At 37.9% G+C, this 21,017-nt stretch overlaps 1 protein-coding gene and 1 non-coding gene across 2 annotated transcripts in view; both read left to right on the top strand.

Annotated features, from left to right (window-relative positions):
* The window catches only part of Cntnap2 (contactin associated protein 2), a 1,432,736-nt gene that overhangs the window by 879,252 nt on the left and 532,467 nt on the right, over nt 1-21,017 (top strand). The window lies entirely within an intron of this gene.
* On the top strand, nt 8,556-8,719 carry LOC131907571 (U1 spliceosomal RNA). The gene has a single exon (XR_009378473.1). It is a non-coding gene; the product is annotated as a U1 spliceosomal RNA (small nuclear RNA).

The raw sequence follows: 21,017 nt of genomic DNA on the forward strand, positions 1-21,017 counted from the left end.
TTTCTCCTTGTTCCCTAAAGCCCCCAGGCCTGCACCACAGACCTGGAGGCAAGTTTAGGAGTGGGAGTGTGGCCTCCTCCTCTGAGAGCAACCAGTTGCTAAGGCCCCCACTCTTCTCAGAGGGGCCCAGGGAACATGCCTCTCCCTCCCCTCAGCCAACTGAGCACTTGCCAAGCAGCCCTTGCTGTCTGTGTGTGGACTTTACCATGGCCAGTCGTGGGAAGGTTTTCTAGTTTGTCCTCTCTTGAACCCATTAAATAGCCTCCTCCATGAAAAAAATAAAGTTTGAAATTGAAATAAAGTTTGTATTGATAGAGGCTAATGTTTGATTGTGGTGACCAAAGAGAACAAATAGAGCAGAGATACTGTTTTTCAGAAGTAATGCTCAGATCATTAGGCATTCCTATAACAAAAAAGAAAAAATAAATAAATTAGAATGCCACATCATATCATACACAAAAAATGATTCCCAGATGATCGGAAAATGGTGTAGAACTTGGCATCATAATGCTTTGTGTTAATGTAGGAAATATCTTCATAACCCTTTACTATCTCAGGTTAGAACATATTACACACAGAAGAGCACAGATTATAAAGCAAAGAATGGAAGGTACATGCATGAAAAGATACCATGACTAGGGTGGAGGAGGGAAGTTATCCAATTAAAGAACTCCACAATCTGTAACTCTAGAGAGAGTTCTCATCAACTTCATGGCTGGTTGATGGTGGCATTTCCATGATGGAGAGACACGTGATGGCATAGGGCTCCCTTGCTTTTGCTAAGCCAGTGGGTTTCCTTCGTTTCTGGTCTCTGTGTCTCATGGCAGCAACATGGCAGATCATATAACAGAAGTTTTGTTTGCATTCTGACATCAATGCAGTATGTCACATATTCCTTTGGGCACTGTTATTTGTTTACAGTTTTTGCATCTTTATAATATCATAAAGGCAATTTGCAGTTTTCTGCTCCAAATGTGTTCAATGTCATCTTAACCCCTATTACATACTCCCCCAAAGTGCTCCTAATCTTTTATATTAAAACCTCTAGCACTAGCATAGCTTTATCATTCTAGACATGTTTTGTGTTCTCTTGTATCCTCTGAAAATTATATCACATTGGTTTTCCATGTCAAAATGTAATCCATAGGATATTGTAACTGGATAAGTACTAATTGTAAGATTATAATTGTATTGTTCTGCTGTTTCCCACCATAAGACCCACTTCCTACTTTTCACTTTTCCAAAATAAGAAAAAGTTTTCAGTGGAGACTTCTTGATGGAATGTAAAAACTATAGAGTCATATTTTGTAGATAAACTCTCAGGAGTGAGACAACTAGGTCACAGTGTATGAGTGGACTTATGCTGTTAAAATATATTGCAATGCATTTATTGCTGCCAACAACACAGGGAACTACCAATGGCCTTGACAGTTTGGAATCAGAGAGACACATGGCTGCTTGGTTAACACTTGTGTTTACTGACATGGGACACTGGAATAAGTATCCCATGCCTGAAATGTTTTATCAAATCAAAAAGGAAAGAAAGAAAGAAAGAAAGAAAGAAAGAAAGAAAGAAAGAAAGAAAGAAAGAAAGAAAGAAAGGTAATAAAAGAAAAAAAGGAAGAAAGGAAAAAGCAAAGAAAAAAGGGGAAGGGGGAGGGGGAATGGCATGCTTCCCCGCCCCCTTTGCTTCCCTTTCTTAATCACAGACTTGCATAGCTGCACGGTTCAGGCCTCTGAACTGATTCCTGCCTTAATCTTCTTCCTCATCCCTGATACAGCTAATTATTTTGCCACCTTTACTTTCCCACAGCTCTGAAGTCATTTCCTTCTTTCTACCCATTGTTGTCCACCTCCCAAATGCAGATAAATGATGGTACCTCATCAACACTCTAGCTGTCACACTATCCCTTGCCTCACAGGTAGAGGGCTCCTATATCACAAGATAGCTAAACCATTCCATAGTGTCCCCTACAATGCTTACAAAGCACCTCCTTAGGCTGTCAGTCTGAACTCACACATAACACAGTTGATCTCTCCAAACTGTCATGTGCACTTCTCCTCTTGATCTGAGATCACACAAGCCAACTAAAAATACCTTTTAAATGTCTTAATTTCATACCATATTTTTTACTTGTGCCTAAGTCATACCAAACTTGAATCCTTTCTTTGATATAATTATATATAAATGTCCTCATCTTCCCCCCATGGACACTGGATAGATGAATGGGTTTAAGACCAACAACTGGCAAATGGGATGAACAACTCTTACTCAGCTATCAAATGGTCACTTGAGCATTTACATGTCACAGCAATGTGTGCAGATACACAAGCCCATTCATGACATGAGCCCATCTGAGATTTTATAGGAGCACTTAGATATAGACATTAAACACATTTAATACAGATAATGATGTTAGAAACCATTACATAATGGCTACTGTTAGAAAAAAACACTTATAATTAATGATATGCCTGTTCAGAATACAGTGACCTAAAGAGCAGTTAATCCTGGGGTCTGTCTACAAATAATGAGAAGAATCAGACAGTCTTCCTTCTGTGTCTCCACTGGTTCAAGCTCTCGTCTCTCACCTAAACTAAGGTAATAGCCTCCCCCACTGGGCCCTTTCTTCTTCCTTGATCTTTCCACATTGTTTTCAATACCCCAGTTAGAGTTGGTAATAAAATATGCATAATCCATAATCCAGGTCTTGTCCAAGCTTTGTAATGGCTTTCTAATTTCCTCAGTTATTAAAAAATAGATTTTCTTTATTATCACCTGGAACTGACTTAATTCTGTCCTTGTGGCTTCCTGGACTCATATTTAGCGACTCCTTTTACTGTTTCATGACAGCCCGTGAATATCCAATACTACCTTGCTTCGTCCATGTTTACTCTTAGACATTGCTTCCCCAAAAGAATGTAAGAGTGTTAAGAAAATGTACTTCCACCAAGACAGTATTTCCTATAAATTGAAATATTCTTTCCTCCAGAGAGGCTGGGAGGAAGGAGCTAAAGGTCTCCTTAAGATTCCATAAGCTAAAAATATTTTACAAGGGGCAGGAAGCTCACAGACATCCAAGGAAGCTCAGATAGTCATAAGATTCATGAGATATTCCCTTCCCAGGGTTTCACAAAAAGTAATCAACAGCTAAGGAGACAAGGCTGTCTTCAGTGGAACTGCCCACATTTGGACAGGGAGCTCCAGGGATGCAGTTCTCAGGAGTCATCTTCATTCACAGTGGAATTTGGTGATGCAGCTTTGTTTGAGTCAGTCAGGCTCCCCAAGGTGACACCTCACTCCTGCTCCTGTGAGTAACCCTGTTTAACTCACTGGTTCATCAAGATCAATTAGGACACAGTAGTTTTTTTTTTCTTTTGCTCTCCCATCCACACCATCTGTCATAAGTATCCAAGGTGAGTAGGCATATGTCCACATTTCCCCAGGAAAAGTCATACAACAGCTTTAGACATATTGTTGTTTATTATTAATTTCCTAAAACCTATGAAAGTGTCTAATTGAATTAATGTCTCTATAAAGAAGAGTAAAGAGCCTACTCATTCTGTGACATGTCAGGATGCAGCAAAAAGGAGATCCTCTGTGAGTCATCAAGGTGGTCCTGATCAGGAACCAAACCAAGGGACACCTTGAGTTTCCCAGCCATGAGAACTATAAGAGGTACATTTTTGTTGTTGTAGTGACCTCTATCATGGCAGTTCCTAAGATACACAAAATTGACTAAGAAATAATACTTTAAAAATCATCTAACCATGTTCAGCTCATGTTTGAACAGTTGTGCTGTTGAGACTTCATGGACGTAGTTTCTGACCTCCCTAGGAGACACAATCTTACAACCAACTCCTGATATTCTATAACTTTAGAATTTTTCTACCACCTCTTCCCCAATGATGGATGACACTTAGGTGGAGAAGTTGAATTATAGATCTATCCTTTGGGACTTGGCCCCACAGCTCTGCATTTTGATTGGTTGTGGGTTTCTGTAATAGTCACTATCTGTTGCAAAGAGATGTTCTAACACGTGCTAGGGAAAGCCCCCGGGGCTTCAACCAAACACAGAGAACTACAGGCAGCTAATGAATGCTGAGAGCAGGAGAAATGGTCTTCCTCAGGGAAGAGCACACCAACTGGTTATCCAAAACCAAGTGCTCAGCTCTGAAAATGTACATGCAAGCGACATTTACAGACTAAGCAAGTTGTACATATGAATTTAGGAATACATATACATATATATGTATGTAACATATATGTATGTAACAACAATTGGTGAAAAAGAGGCCATGAATTTGAAAGAGACAATGAGGTTAATATTGGAAGATTTGGAGGGAGGAAAGAAAAGGGAGAAATTATGTGATTATATTATAATCTCAAAATATAAAAGAATTAATTTTTTAAAAACATTTAGCCAACGGTCTTACTTAGAAGGAAAATAAGGCTGACAAAGTTAGGGGTATCTGAGTTTTCTTGGAGCGCTGTTTTTCTAAATGCAAAATGAGGAATTTTGCTATTAAAAAAGTTAATGGTGTTGATCATTTTGCAATATCTTATAGGATATTAAATTGATTTTCCCTGCAATTATATGTACTTCTGCCAATAATTTTTTCTTACTCCTATAAAGGATAAGAAGGGGTAAATGCTGAACTATAATTCTTGAATGATAATTCTGTCATTCAGAGATGGAAAAAATAGATATATTTAATATAGGCAATATTTTTTGTTAGTACAATTGATTCTGGCTCAAAAGATGTAATGAATGTCATTCAGAATTGTCCTGTCTTACAAGGGGTCCTGTGATTTCTCAGAGCCCTGTTTCCTGAACACATTTGAAAGGCGCTGATCTAACACTGACACCGGCAGTCAAAAAGCTATTATGAGCCTTAGCTGAATTAATAGAAAAGATGTGTTCCAATCAAAGAGATCCCAGTCCCCTTGGACTTGGCACTGTTGGAACATAGACAGGGTGTTATGTTGTCTATTCCAGAGTCCTATTTAAAATGTTATTGACTAGTTTTGAAGGAATGAGGAATTGTGGGAGTGATAACTTAAGGACATGCTAAGCTGCTTTCAGAATTCTGAAAGGCCTCAATGATAACGAAGGGGTAGTTAGATTTAATAGCTTGGTGCACAGAAATTGCAGGGAAGCACATTTCCAACTGTATATAAGAACATGTACAGTTATCTGAGAACATGTTCCCTAGTCAATGTGTTGAATGTTCTGAAACACAAGAAATGTTTAGACACTACCCTAGCATATGCAACCATCATGTTTGGGAAGTGGTTTCGCACCATTGATCTGACCATCCCAACATGAAGAATCTGCACTTCTGTGTCCATGGAGGCCTAGATCATTTTTATTATGACTGTGACACAGCTGTGTAAATGGATGGTTCCTGAAGAAAGCAAAAAAGTAGAAAGGTCCTAGATGACTAAAGTGAACATAAGATTTGAAAAGCTGAGTCTTAAATCCTGCACAAGTTTGTCCTAACTTGTTTGCCTAGAAGGAACTTGCCACTGGAGTAAATCATATCCCTCCTATTGTTAAAGAGTGAGTTGGTGTTGTATAGCCTCTGACATCCTCAGTTTTTCCTCAGTTGCTGAAACATTTAAGAATACAATGTAAAAGTGGAAGGAAACCCCACTTGGAGAAAAATACTTTCAAGGATAATATTTCAAGTTAGCATTCACTAGGTAAATGGTGCTGCCTGAATTCACAAGACAATGAGAGAAGGTACTTAGAAGGTTAAGTAACAACTTTGATTCTAGCAGGAAGTAACACACACTCATCCTCTACTACCTCATTCTCTTACCATCTAAACCCTGGGGATTTTATCTTTTGTTCTTGTTTTTTTTCCTTTTTCCTTAATCATCTTCTATTTATTCTTATTTCTTCTGTGAATCTTTCCTAATTATGTTTAATTTCTAGTATTATAAGCTTTTTTTCCCCTTTCTGTTGGTTCTTACAATACTCCCTCCAACTATTTTAGTATCTGTTTTTGTTTTTCTCTTGAAGGGTCATACTTGAATAAGTACATACCCTTTAAAAGAGATACACATTGTCTGCATTCCAATTTGATTCCTCTGGCTTTTATACAGCTCAAATGAATTCTGTGCTATCCATAAGTATCCAGAAAAAAATTTTACATTTCCCAGGTATAATGGTCATCACTTTTGGAATATGTAAGTCCATACACAACTCTCTTATTCATATCATATTATATTAAAGTTGGAATTTAAGTGTCCAAAATATGGAAAGTCAGGTTGTTTTGTCCTTTTATAGAAAATAAAATTGCTGTTTAAAGACTTCTTTAGAATTAAAATGTTTGAAGGTTTGCAGATCTCTTAATTCCCCCCCCCCAAATACACACACACACACACACACACACACACACACACACACACACACACACAACATAAATGTATCTATATGGACAGCCCTGAGCAAAGCAATGTTGGGGGCGCCTTCCGTGCTCACCCTTCAGCTAGATCAGTACCCCTCACCTTCAGGACACAACCACAAGCCTCCTACCTGGTTCAGCTCTGGAGAGGAGTAGCTTCTGTACCAAACTCTTCTACTCATCATCTTCCAGCTCACTTCAATCAGTTCTACTTTCTTCAAGGTCAAAAGCACTGGGATAAAACTAATAACCTTATCCAAAGCATTAAAGATTAATAGTGGCCAATGTTTTCCCTCAAAGTTAATGTACACATCAAAAGGATGTTTATACCTTTACTTAAAGGGCTAAGACCCTAAAGTCCCTATCAGATAAATAAATCATTTAACCAATTTTTTCCTCAAGCTGTGATTTTACATTGACATTTTCTTTATTTCATATATATATATATATATATATATATAATTACTTTGTTCTATATCTACCTTTACTCTGATTCATCATTCAGATATTTGAAAATGTAAATCCCATCACTTTCATTGAACATTTTTACACATGCACATCCTTTTCTTCCTATTTTCTTCCTTGTAGTTTATTCTTCCGTATTGCTATGTACAATGTCTGGTACCTTTTTGGCACTGGATGAGATTAGACATACATGAGCAATAGTTTCACTCTATATCTGTACTGGCTAGTTTTTGTCAAGTTGACATAAGCTAGAGTCACTGGAGAGGAGGGAGCCTTAATTGAGATGCCTCAATGAGTTCACGCTCTAGTCAAACTTATAGGGCAATTTCTAATTAGTGATTGATGGGGGAGGGCCCAGATCATTGTGGGTGGTGCCACCCCTCAACTGGTGGTCCTAAGTTTTATAAGAAAACAGGCTGAGCAAGCCATGGGCAGCAAGCCAGTAAGCGGCTCTCCTCCATGGCCTCTGCATCAACTCCTGCCTCCAGGTTACTGCCCTGTTTGAGCTCCTGTCTTGATTTCCTTCAATGATGGACTATAGTATGGAAGTATAACTGAACTAAACCCTCTCTCTCCTCCCCAAGTTGCTTTTTGATCATAGTGTGTCATCAGAGCAATAGAAACCCTAACAATACCAACACTGAACTCAGGAATCAACTGGAGGGGGCAACCACTATCAAACCTCGCAAACATCAATACAAAAGGCAATGATTAAGATAACAAAGAATAAAAAATTCCTCTATAATGAGAACTGTAATAAACTAAAGAAAGAACTTCAGCATAGTTATAAGGCAGGCACTTAATTTTCTAGGGAGAATGTCTATTTTTATACAAACACACACACACACACACACACACACACATATATATTTACTCAACATATAATAGAAGGCAAGGCATATTTCTTTATGCATCTTCATCATCTCCATGAGCATAATAATTTTTATTTTTAACAAATTTCTGCAATTGTCATAGTCTTGCTTTTCATTGTGGCTGCATATATTTATATTTTGTATTTACTATAATTTACTTATCCTTACGTCTGTTAGTGGACCTTTGGGCTGGTCCATTTGCTGTCTATTTCAAATATCATAGCGCTAAAATTTTAATTGTAATTATCACTGTGGTATGGTTTGCCTTAATTTCTTTTAATAAGTAGACAAATGTGTTATACCAAGGGCTTAGTATAGTTCTATCTTCAGGTTTATTTGTAGACACAAAAAGAGTATTCATCCCAATCAGTTGGATATACTCCATCATTCCATAGATGCAGAGAAGTTTTGTTAAATCAAATCAGTAAATGTAATAAATTATATGTATGAACTAAAAAAAGAAAATGTGAAGGCAACAGTAGCTTCAGGAACAATTCAACACCAAGGCTCTGTGCTATTTCAAGCTTATATTTAGTGTATTTAGTGTTTGACTATATTATACTTTTATTATAGTGCCACTTAAAATGTATTATGCAAGTTCCTCTGACAGTGCTTTCTAAATAGAGAAAGTTTCACCACAAACCTTTTCTGCTATGGTAATCATGACTTGGGGTCATTAAACATTAAAATGCCATTTCACTTTTGTGTTTAGTATCCTATTTTTCACATGCTGTAATGACCCTGAGAATGATTCTGAATTAAAAAAAAAAAGTCAGTGAGGTAGCATTAAAAAAAGGTTTTCTCATACTTACCTGGCAGGGGAGATACCATGATCACGAAGGTGGTTTTCCCAGGGCGAGGCTTATCCATTGCACTCCGGGTGTGCTGACCCCTGCGATTTCCCCAAATGCGGGAAACTCGACTGCATAATTTGTGGTAGTGGGGGACTGTGTTCGCGCTCTCCCCTGTAATAAAAAGAAATAAAAAAAAATGTTTTCTCAGTATTTAAATTCATGAGTAATATTTATGCTACATTGAATAGGGACTTCATATGTGGCTCTCCAACTGAAGAAAAGTACAGCTCTACGGATTGGTGCACTGACTGACAGGTTAGGAGTCCTACGTTTAGATTAAGGGAGGTCACAGTGACAGCAGAGATGCCTTCATTCCCTGATGGGAGAGGTAAGTTGTGATGGAAGTGTTCCCCAAAGAAAGCAAGGTTATTCAAAGCAACTACTGCAGTATCTTGTTCTTCACGGTCCAGGTGTGAATCTCCTCCCAGAGAAGATTCCTAGATTACTGTTCACATTGTTCTAGTGTCGAGAGAAGAATTGTTTGCAGATGGTTTCACTTCTACACAATCAGCACGAAATCTCCAAGAAACATTTCCATGCATTTTCAGTTCTCTAAAAATCTACTGGGGCTACTACTATAAGTGTGCTGGCTAGAATTTATGAGATCCTGAGTTCTATTCCTCACCACTATACAGCAATAACACCAAACAACAACATATTCTGCTTTGGTCAGAGTTTAATTAAAATGTGAGAGTTCGCTTGCAAGTTGCACCGTATTTTATAATCAAAATAGAAAAGATTTATGACAAAAATTTAGCATAAAAAGCTAGAAGATGTATCCAAATGACTCACTTTCCTTTATGGAATTAATATGTAGCTATCTTTCTCATTAAATAATCAAAGTGTTTTAAAGAGAGTCATCCTCCAGATACTAGCAAATCAAAATTCAATGAAGAAAAGTAAGCTTAGAGGCAGTTCAGCTTTTCCATGTGTTGTCGTTTGAATAAGATTGGCCCCCATAGGCTCATATATTTGAGTACTTGGTCCTCAGTTGATGGAACTGTTTGGGAAGGATTATGAGGTGTGGCCTTGTTAGAGAAGGTGTGTCACTGGAGTCGGGCTTTGAGGGTTCAAAGCCCGTGCCATCCCCAGTTAGCTCTTTCTGGCTCATGGTTGTCTCAATATGTGAGCTCTCACCTATCACTTCAGCGCCATTCTTGCCTGCCTGCTGCCATGTTCCCCACCATGATGGTCAAGGACTATAGTCCTCTGTAACAATAGCCCTAAACAAACTCTCTTCTGCAACTGCCTTGGTCACAGTGTTTTCTCACAGAAAAGTGACTAAGATACCATTCCACCATGTTTTCCCCAGCTGATCTAGTGGGTGCTGCTTAGTTCATCCTAAGGGGGCCCTACTCTTTCTTAGTCTCAGGAGCATCTAGTAAACACTGAAAAGGGAGAAAAGGGAGGAGAAAAATAGAATTTAATAAAATGCCCTGTAAAAAATAGTTTTAAAAAATGTGTGAATCTACAAGAGTCAAATAAATTACTGTTTATGTGTTGATCAAATATTTATAAATTTGGGCATATAAATAAATGGGAACCTGGAATAGGAGAAAAAAACCTCCCTGTGTATAAAAGGACTCAGATGGTAGCTGCTTGCATTTTCTCTAATGCTTTTAGTTTGATAGTTTGTAGATTAATGGAACTTCTCTCCAATCCTTTTCTTAACAACTCCCAAAGATAGGAAGGATAGGTGTTTTTACAAAATGGTTAAATGACTAAATTTGGACTCCAAGTCACATCTTCAGAATCTGATTTAAATTTTTCCAGCATCCCCTGATCTACTTAATAGAGAAGCTAAAAATACTCATAAGAACCAATGTTTCAGTTGAATAACGTGTTTTGAAAAATGTTTCTTCAAAAATGCCTTAAAACATCCTGTCTTCTGTGTCACCAGAAGACAGCCTTTTTCAACTGCTTTCCTTATTTAGAAATTTCAAACTGGAAACTGGAATGTGTTATTACCCTTTGCTTCTGAGACATGTGAGGCCTCCTTGAAGGTAGAACCTATTCCCTTATTATAATGCCCAGTGTGGGAACAGGAGACTTATTTTGGCTATAGTTATTTCTTTCCTATTTCCTTCTGCCACAGACTCACATTTCCATACACCTTGTATAATTCCTCTGAATGATGTTCAAGGGATCTTTTGACATGTACAATTATTTATCATCAAATATTTGTAAATGAAAGTGGTATAGGATGAGACAGAATATAGACAGCTAATCTTGGGACTGCTCTGAATGACAGGCACAGAGGAGCACAGACATTTTTGAAGGCAGAAAATGTCAGTCTGAAAAATTGCCTTTCGGAGTTTGATATTGGTCCTCACTGCTCTGAGATGAAGACAGCAATCATTTGCAAGAAGACAGTCCAGTAGAGCAGGCAACAGCTGCTTCACTATATACAGTTAACTAACACATACATACAAACTTTGAAACAGTAATGTAAATGACCTAAACATTAACACATTTAGAACAATCTTTAGTATGACACTAATGTTTCTAAAATTAATATTTATATCTGTACAAAGTTATATCTAGACCCTAAAAACCCAAATATCATTTACTCTGGAGATACAGTTTCCTATCTGCTGGTCCTTAAGTATAATTGCCGATTTCAGTTTGAATTATTGACATCAAAAAATAAGATGCATGAAAATGCATTCATTGCTGCTGTCTGCAAGTGAGCAATTCCATTTGCATCTGCCTCGTGTTATCTTAGAGAGCTTCTTTCTGAGTTTATTGCAGGCACCCCTTTGATGAGCTGCCCTCTGCTTGTCCTGCCCAAAAAGGACAGCTTCTTAGGACAGGATGGGGAGGGGAACAAAGAAAGCAGCGCCCACTAAGTAACAAGGCTGCCCACTACAGTTCCCAGCATGTGTTTTGTTTTGTTTTGACAAATCTGTTAGTTTGTGAAGGGAGAAATGTTATTCAGGAAACATAAGAAATTTCTGGCACTCTGCAAAACAAGGTGTTAGTTCTTTATTTTTTGCATATGTCTTTGGTTTTTTGGTGACAGGGTTTCCCAATGTTGCTCAAGTTACCTGATGCTTTGCTTCTTCAGATGGGTTGTCCAGTGTTAGAAGAGCTCTTCAAGTTGTCTTTGCAGCTCTGGAAGCCCAGTTCCTGAGCCTGATTCATTTTGGTACTCCAAGGCTGTTCTTAAGAGGAGATGGCACTACCATGTCTGACACCAAGGCTCCACTTTGTCATTTTTTGCTGTGGAAATATCAGATGAATTCGCTGCCACTCAGATTATTCATGATGGAGTGATAGATTGGACTTCCAGCACTCAGTCCCGGTGACTGTGGCCAGGGTCCAGAGAATGTGGATGGGCCTCGAGCAATGCCAAAGACCGCACATCCTTGGAGGTGATGACATTATTTGTCTGAATTGTCTACAGTCTGGTGCTTCCCTGATGAGAACCTTTCTCAGATTCCCCATATTTCTGATTGGATACCTGTTGAATGACTTTAAAAAAGAAGAGCTGCTAAAAAAGTGGATCCTTCTGAGATCAGAGTTGAAACTAAAATATAAGAAAATCAGGAGCCTTAAAAATTTACGAATTGACACAGCCCCCTTATGTAGCTGACAGAGTCCTCTTCATTCACATGTGGATGGCCACATGCTTTCACCCTAGAGACCAGGTGTTGCTTTTGAGTGAGGATTCATCCTAACCCTAGTTGAAAAAGTGTAGGCCCCCATCTCACTGTGGGAGTGAATTGCAGATGAATGTATTTATTATAAACTTTTTGAAAATACATTTATAAAAAGAGCTGGATCAGTTCTAATCTTTTTTAGATCATATCTTTGGAATAACATCTTCTTTATCTGAATATTCAAAGCATACACAATGCTGAATATATTAGCAGTAACTCTAGTATCTGCCAAATACACAAAACACACATTTACCAAAGAAAAGAACGTGTGCTCAAGCAAAGAACCCTTAGGGGTCTAATCAAGAAAATGGTGTGTAATGTTGGGCATTAGTAGAGAAGTCTAAATTATGTTGATTGTTTTTCTGGCAAGTTGGGAATTATACGGTCATGTCATTAGTAGCATGTTTATAAAATTTCATCTTAATTGCTTTTCCTGCAAATTTAGATTTTTTTAAAGAGTTTATTTGCTTTCAATATATTTGATTTTTATTTGATTGAAACTTGTGACTTTGAATGCATATTTTATATCACTTATCATTAACTTTCTCAAAGAGATTTTAAAATACGCCACGTGGAATCTGGTGACCTTAGCCTCTGAGCTGTTCGCTTCTCTCCAAATGAAAAACACAGACATCAAATGCTCTTAATAGTGCCATAGTAGTCTTCAGGAGCTGACAAAACAAAGCACAAGATGGAGCAGCTTTGAACAACAGAAGTATATGACCACATGGTTCTGGGTGCTACAATCTGAGATCCAGATATCCAGGGGGCTGATGTCCATAAGACTGATTACATCTGTGTTCTATTCACAGGTTGAATCACTATCCCCCAATACAGTCATCACGGGAGGTAAATGCCAGAGAACTATCCAGTCCCCTTCTGCCATGCAAAAACACAGTCAAAAAAATAAAGTGGCCCTCTTTAGATACCAAATCTACCAGGGTCTGATTCTTGGACTTCCTAGCTTATAAGTCATCAAGTTCATATTTTGTTACAGCTTCAGAAATAAGGGGCAATCTGCCACATGACCTTTGGTTTGTGGTGGTCTGTTGCAACTTTTGGCATTCTTTGGCTGGTAGACACCTCACTCTGACCTTTGCTTTCATATTCACATGGCATTCTTTCTAGGTGTTTATCTGTATCTATATTTAAGTTTTATGGAGACACTAATCCTGTCACATTAGAGCCAACCCAAGTGAACTTATACTTACTAATTGTATGTGTAATGACCCTGTCTCCAAATAAGAGATACTCATGGATACTGAGTATTAGAACTTCAATATGTAAATTTTTAGAGTCTCTATTCATCCCAGAGTGATGTTTATTTATTAAAACAGAACTCTTTAAGAGATGGATATTGCAATCCTATTTCTCTACAAACTTAAAGCAATGGCTTAAGGATGAGACCTTTGACAATATAATAGAAAAATGTGGACTTTGATGTATTTGTAAAGTATATGACTGGATAACATGACTTTGTTTATGCAGTTACCTCTTTCCTACTCAAAGAGCTGAAATCTTCACACTATATTTTGTATTCACTTATTGAATGCATAAAGGGATATTCATTGGTCTGGGTAGTGTAGTTAATAACAGGATCTAAAATAGACTCTGCCCTATCCTGTGGCATTTAGAGGGAAGAGAGAGTAATCCAATAGCCATTTTACTAAATGTAAACCAGTGATTGAAATGGTTTAAACTAGGAGTTGATTCTAAAGGCAGATATGATCAGAGGATTGAAGCTCATGGAACTGCTGTATGTGGGCCAATGAAGCTCATGGTGGAGGATGATGGATGGCCTAAGGTCTGAAGGTTCCACAGGCATTAACTTTGTAAACAGGAAAACAAGCATTTCAGGCAAGTGGAGCTACAAGTGTGGAGGATGAGAGGCTAAAGAAATGTGCAATATATAAATAAATAATGCATGAGTTTGTGGAACCACATAAACAATGGTGAGCTGAGGAGATGGTAAGATGAGAAAAATGAAAACTCTCTATTTTAAGATGATGGGAATCCAGTGAAATTTTTGGAGTAGGTATCTGGCATGATCCAGTTTGTAATTAAATATTACACTGCCTCTAGCCTTGAGAACTGATTAAAGCCAGGCTTGAGTGATTGGGACCCTATTGAGAAGTCCAACTGAGAGATGATAGTGAGATTGTGCCACAGCAGTGATTGTAGTTATTAATAGAATCCATCACCTGCAACAGCTATTTGGGAGGAATAAATGGCCAGAATATCATGAACCAGTGGTTGTGGGGAGTAAGAATAAGAGAAGCAAAGCATGAGAGATGAGCTTTACTTTATAGTTTACATGCATGATAAGTGGGGTGCTCTAAGATGACCAGTATCATAAAGGAAATCCAGGATTTTGTATATGACAGTGTTGCATTGGAGTGAAGTTATGATACCCAATGCACACAGCAGGTAGGAAGTTGCACACTTCCCTCTAGATCTTGGAAGGAGGTCTTTGTGAGATAAACACCTTTTGGGGACATCTATGCAAGCCAATGGGACTTTGTATGGAGATAGGTTCTTACCTCTTTTACTGAGAGTGTCTTCATAGAATGTGAAGGGAAGTATGCCTAAAATCCATTGGTGAGATACTCCTTTTCTTTCTTAGAAAAACAGAACCTACTTCAAAAGGTAGGCACAATTCAGAAGTATCTGGCACCAACAAGCCAATAGAAGATGGTGGTTCTGAAAGGGGGAAGCTGGAAGTTCAACAGGATGAAAACGAACAGACACAGGAAACTTAGTTATGTGGGGTCTGTGGTTCCCTAAGATGGCGTTTTGGGTAGAAGAGTAGATGAGATATCCAGAAATGGTGGGTTGAAGAGGGCAAGGGAAATGTGGATACAGATGCAGCAAAAATTGATTGTATGAGCAGTGAGCTGTACAAGAATAACTGTGACAAGAACTCAACATGTTTGGATTAGAAATTTGTAGCTGAAGAAAAGAAATATCAATGAGATATACTAAGGATGTAAAGATGTAAAATGGATCAACAACTGAAGTCAAGAAGGGGGTATTATTTTAAAATCAAGGCATTGGGGCAGAACAAATGCCTCGGTAAGTAAAGGCACTCACCTTCAAGATGGATGACCCCAGTTCAATTCCCAGAACTCACACTCACGTGGTAAAAAGAGAGACTGACTCCTGCAATATCCTCTGATTTCCACATGTGTGAACTGGCATATGTAAATACTTGTACACACACTAGCTCATTAATTAATTAATACATAATAAATATTTAAAAATGAAATAAAAGTCAAAGCATTAATAATTATGGAACATATTCATAAATGTGTTATCTGAAGACTAACATGTACAGAGTCAAATGAGCCTCTAAAGTTATTAGTAGTAAAAATGAACCCTATAAGAAATGACAGCAAGGAGAGACATACAGATGACAAATTGGATGGCATGAATAACCTAAGGACAGCTTTTGTACAAGACTGGAAACTGAGGACCAGACTACAGAGAGCTAGCAACACTGATGCCATACACCTGGGCCATTCAAGATGTAGGCAAAAATCCCAGCCCCTTCCTAAGTACTGCAGTGGAAGAAATAGCCTGGGGAGCATAATTGATGGAGTGGGAAAAAAGGATAGCTTAAAGGGGCTTTAATGTTTTGAAATGGATTTCAAAAGTCGAAGTGGAAAGACTGCATGGTCAATGTGGTGATATATTGTGTACCCCCAATAAAGCTTGCCTGGGGATCAGAGGACAAAACCAGCCACTATATTAAACATAGAGGTCAGACAGTGGTAGCACATACCTTTAATCCTAGCATTCAGGAGGCAGAGATCTATCTGGATATCTGTGAGTTCAAGGCCACACTCAGAACAGAGCCAGGCGTGGTGGCACACACCTTTAATCCCAGCACTAGGAAGGAAGGAAGACAGCAATTCATGGAAAGGAATATAAGGTGTGAGTAAACAGGAAGTCTCTCTCTTGATGCTGAGGATTTCAAAGAGGTAAGAACTTGGCTGGCTTGATCTACTTCTCTGATCTCTCAGCTTTCACCCAAATACCTGGCTCTGGGTTTTCTATTCATAAGACCATTTAGCAATTTGTGTTACAGTCAAGCGACCAGTGTAGGGACAATAAATTAGAGACCCATCATTAAGGTGTGGTGTTAGTAGAGGTGAAAGCTTAAGGTGGGGCTTTCATTTAAGAGACCAAATTATTAAAAACAAGATTACCAAGTACGAGACATCCATGGTGAGAATGCAAATGGCTTTCTTAGTGTCCTGTTCCACTGATGGGATAGTGATACCAGGACTCAGATGGCAACTGGGTGTGATGTACATGCTTCATAGTCCAGTGGATGTAGCCCATAGGAAATGTCTAAAGGAGCAGCCAGGATGTTAAGTTTTATAGGTAAGTTTAACTGTCATTAGAATAAAGTAGAAAGGTGACACAAAGAGAAATCAAGTATTGGCTCTAGGTGAAGAGATTCCAAAATAGTCAATGTGCAACACTTGGGCAAATTAATTAATTAATGACTTGAATTTTTTAAAATTATTTTTAGCTGGTTTTGTGTCATGTAGTGACAGCAGAGTTGCACTTTAACAAAAAGTGGTAGTATTTAAGCATTTGACTTAGTTATCAGAAATGGAAGTATGAGATGATAATTGTTTAAGGTGCTGGGAAAGTGGGCTTGGGAAATAGCAGGTTTTTCATATATACGTATAAAAAGAACAATAGCTGAGTTACTAATTAACATCACATTAGTAAGACTTTTTTTTTCATTTTTAAGAAGTAATTAGCCAACCAAATTAGACAATAATGAGAGCTAATAATCACATTTTTTACCAGAGCAATTATAGTGGACTCCTTTTAAAACTAATGCGTATGGTATAATGAATATGCAAAAGTATTAACTGCTTAAGCAAAAGGTATAGATTTGGGTATTTCTCTGCACAAAAGTAACAGCTAAAGTAAAGCTAAAGGCCAGTTATCTTTCTTGTCTTCTAGAAGTACAGTCTATCTGTACTCTTGAAGGCTGAGTTTATAGTGGGGACTGGTTTTTCTAGCTCTGGCTAGTATTATTCTGAATGGATTGAATTTGATTTTTTAATAATTTACCACCCGAAATATGAAATAATTGTTTTCTTTCTAGTTATTTGTGTACTATCTTGGATAAATAGAATCATCTGCTGTGTAGTTAAGGAACCCGTCACCAAATTTAGAGTTTCAAACAACTGCTTTCATGCAGATTCCACTGAACTGTGCAAGTTGATGAAACAATTTTAGCGTATCTCTGAAGATGCAATTTTTTGCCTGTGTTTGTATGTGTGGAATGTGCACACATATCTGTATGAGTATTCACATGTATGAGAATATACATGTGTTCAGGTGTGAGTGAAGGCCAGAGGTTGATGTTAAGAGTCTGCTTCCATTTCTCTCCACTCATTTTACATGTTGAGGTAAAGTCCCTCATGTGAATCCAGTGCTCACAAATTCAGCTAATCTACCAGACCAGCTTGCTATGGAGTTCTCTTGTCTCAGTCCCCCAAAGTGCTAGGATTGTAAATGGGCTGCCTGCCAACCAACCATTTCTATGGGTGATGGGAAAGGAAACTCAGTTCCTCATGATAATGTGGAACAGTGATTTGAATGACAAATGTCCCCATAGGCTCATGCATTTGAATATTTGGTCCCCAGATAGTGTGCTATTTAGGGAAGTTATGGAACCTTTAGGAGGTGGAAACTTGCTGGAAGAAATATGTTACTAGGGGTGGGCTTTGAAAATTCATGGCCTCACTAATCTCTGCCCTGCTACCCACTTCCTTTGTATGAATGAAATATGACCTCTCTGCTTCCTGTTTCTGCCACCATACCATGCCTTCTCAGCCATGATGGACTCTATCCCTTTAGAACCATAAGCCAAAATAAACCCTTTCTTCCTGAAGTCACTTTTGGTCATTGTATCTTATCTCATCAACAGAAAAGTAATACCACAAGAGCCTTATTCACTGAGCCATCTCCCAAGTCTGAAACTTTTTATAAGACTTAATATTCTAACATGGCTGTTGCTGGCATTTGAGGTGTCACAGGAATTTTTTGAATATATTCACTACATCTTTTCTTGATAAGCTGACAAATACACTGAGAAGGTAAAAGATTCAAGTAAGGCCCCATGCCTCATACATTGCTCCCATGTTTATTCTTCTTATCACATGATGATATTCACTGTGAACGACACCATAGATCTTCCCTAGGCTTTAATATCATCTATAAACTAATGACTTCCACATTTATCCCACTAAACTGCCCTCTTCCCTGAGCACATATATATATATATATATAAATATATATATAAATAAATATATATTTAACTTACTGTTAAAATCTGCCTTGAGATCCCATTTAGACATCTAAATATTGTCCTGCCCCATCACTTCTCCCAGTCTTTGTCATCTCAGTGTAAAATACCACCATACACCCAAGGATCTATGCAGAAATCCCAGACTCCCTGCCTTTGAGTTGCTCCCCATCTCATTGAACCCTCATTGCATAATTATAAGTGAGGCCCTATTATTGCCACCTTTCTGATATCACCAAGGCTAGATCAGTAACACCTCTCCTGCCACTACAGTCACCTATTGGTTGGCCTTTCTCTTGATTACATGGCAAAATATTCTGTATTGTAAAGCACACGTTCAACCATTCCTCTGTTCACCATTCTCTGGTGGTGACTTTCTGTTATAATGGGATGAATCTCTGACCCCTCTCCTGGTCCCCTGCCCCCCTACCTAGGACTATCTCTGGTCTGCTCTTCATGGGAACCAATTATGGCTTCAAGCTTGCTCCTGTGCCTTTAGCTCTCCCTGAACTGTTCCTCCACCAAATCAGCAATTATATTTCTGTCCATAACTTCTCAAGTAAACTTTCTTCAACTCTGTTGTTGCTTTCATGACCATTCTGCCCATTGTCCTTCAACACAGCTGTTTCCAGATGAATTTGTTTGCCTTTTGACTTTCTGTATGTTACTAGAATATGAGTGGGAAGACCTTGGCTATGCTCCCTACTCTATCCTTGGGACTTTCAGAGAACAGTGGAGTTAAATAAATATTTGGTGGCTTTGTGTAAACCTTTTATGTATTTAAGACATTGACATTACTACTGCATTTATGTCATTTTCACCCCTCTGTCTCTTCCCTGAAACTCCTTTTTGTCCCCACATACTTTCTCTCAAATTCATGACCTATCAGGAGTCTGCAGAAGACCAATTTTCCCTTCCTCAGCAGCTGTTTGTTAATTACCTCTAGCAATTCATGAATAGTAGGACCTTGTGACATTTCTCCCAGTTGAATCAAAGAATTTATGAATATAATAATAATACACTTCTTCCTTCATAATTTAATTATGAGTCTCTAATGTTAATTCCCCTGCCTTGGTAAAATAAAAGGTGATTTGATGTTTTGTTCCCCCTTCATTACTCTACACTACTCCATTCAGAGCCATGCTGGTCATATTTCCACCTTCATGTAACTGATAGCATTTATATTCTGTTGCACAACTGGAGTCACAAAGTTGTTCAGCGTGTTTCTGTGCTCATGTGATTTCAATACGTACCACTATTTCTTTTACTACAGCTCTCTTATTCTTCCCTTGGTTAACTGTAAATTATTATTTAGTTTTTTTTAAAGATGTACTCATGAGATTTAAAGTCTGTGAGGTCTTGTTTGTTGGAAAATACATAGTTGCCACTTGTATGGCAGTTTTTCTCGGTATGATCATGATTAGGTCAAATTTCCTTTCCCTCGGGACTTTGTAGACATCCTTCTAGATGTTTTAATATGGACTTATGGATACACAAAAGAGTTTTTTTCTTATTGTTCAATAAATTCTTCATATTAATCTCATTCATTATGAACTTATATAACTATTTACTAAAATTTTTTCTTACCAATATAATTTTATCCTTTAAAGATATTTATTATATCATTAATTTTAATATTATCTGTAATTTCTAATCATGTTTTCTTCAATTATTTCCTTACTAATATTAACATAATTTTTGTTTTTCTTAAGTTTGCTCTAGATTCATCTGAATAAATTTTCTATAATTTGTGAATCATTTCTTCTTTCCCTAGACCTTACAAAGCTGTAAAACTGAAGTAACAAAGACAGTGGTTTTAATGTCTATGATGTCATTTTTCCCTTCTTTTTTTTTCCAGTCTCCATCTCACATGTAGCAATAAAATGATTCCTAACGAAATTCTGCCATACATATAGACCAGTGCCTTGCTCAGCCTCCAGCAGAGATTCCTCCTGTAGCAGACAGGAACAAATACACAGATCTACAGCCAGGCATTATGCAGAGAATGAGAGACCTTGGAACAGTAACCCTAAATGGGATGTCTCCATCAAATCCTTCCCCTCAGAGCTCAGGGAACTCCACAGAACTGGCAGAAAGAGTAAAAGAGCCAGAGGAGATGAGGACACCAAGAAAACAAGGCCCTCCAAATCTACATGAGCAAAGCTCAGATGAGCTCATAGAGACGGAAGCAGTACGCACAGGGTCTGCATGGGTCTGCACAAGGTTCTCTCTATATATACATGGCTTCCAGTTTAGTGTTTTTATGGGATTCCTGAGAGTGCAAATGAGTAGGTCTCTGATTCTTTTTCTTTTTCTTGGGCTCTTTTCCTTCTGTTGGTTTGTCTTGTCCAACTTCAATGTGATAGTTTTTGTTTTATCTTATTATGTTTTTATATATAAAAAATGAATGAAAACC

The sequence above is a fragment of the Peromyscus eremicus genome, chromosome 3 (assembly GCF_949786415.1).
Source record: "Peromyscus eremicus chromosome 3, PerEre_H2_v1, whole genome shotgun sequence".
NCBI lineage: Eukaryota > Metazoa > Chordata > Mammalia > Rodentia > Cricetidae > Peromyscus > Peromyscus eremicus.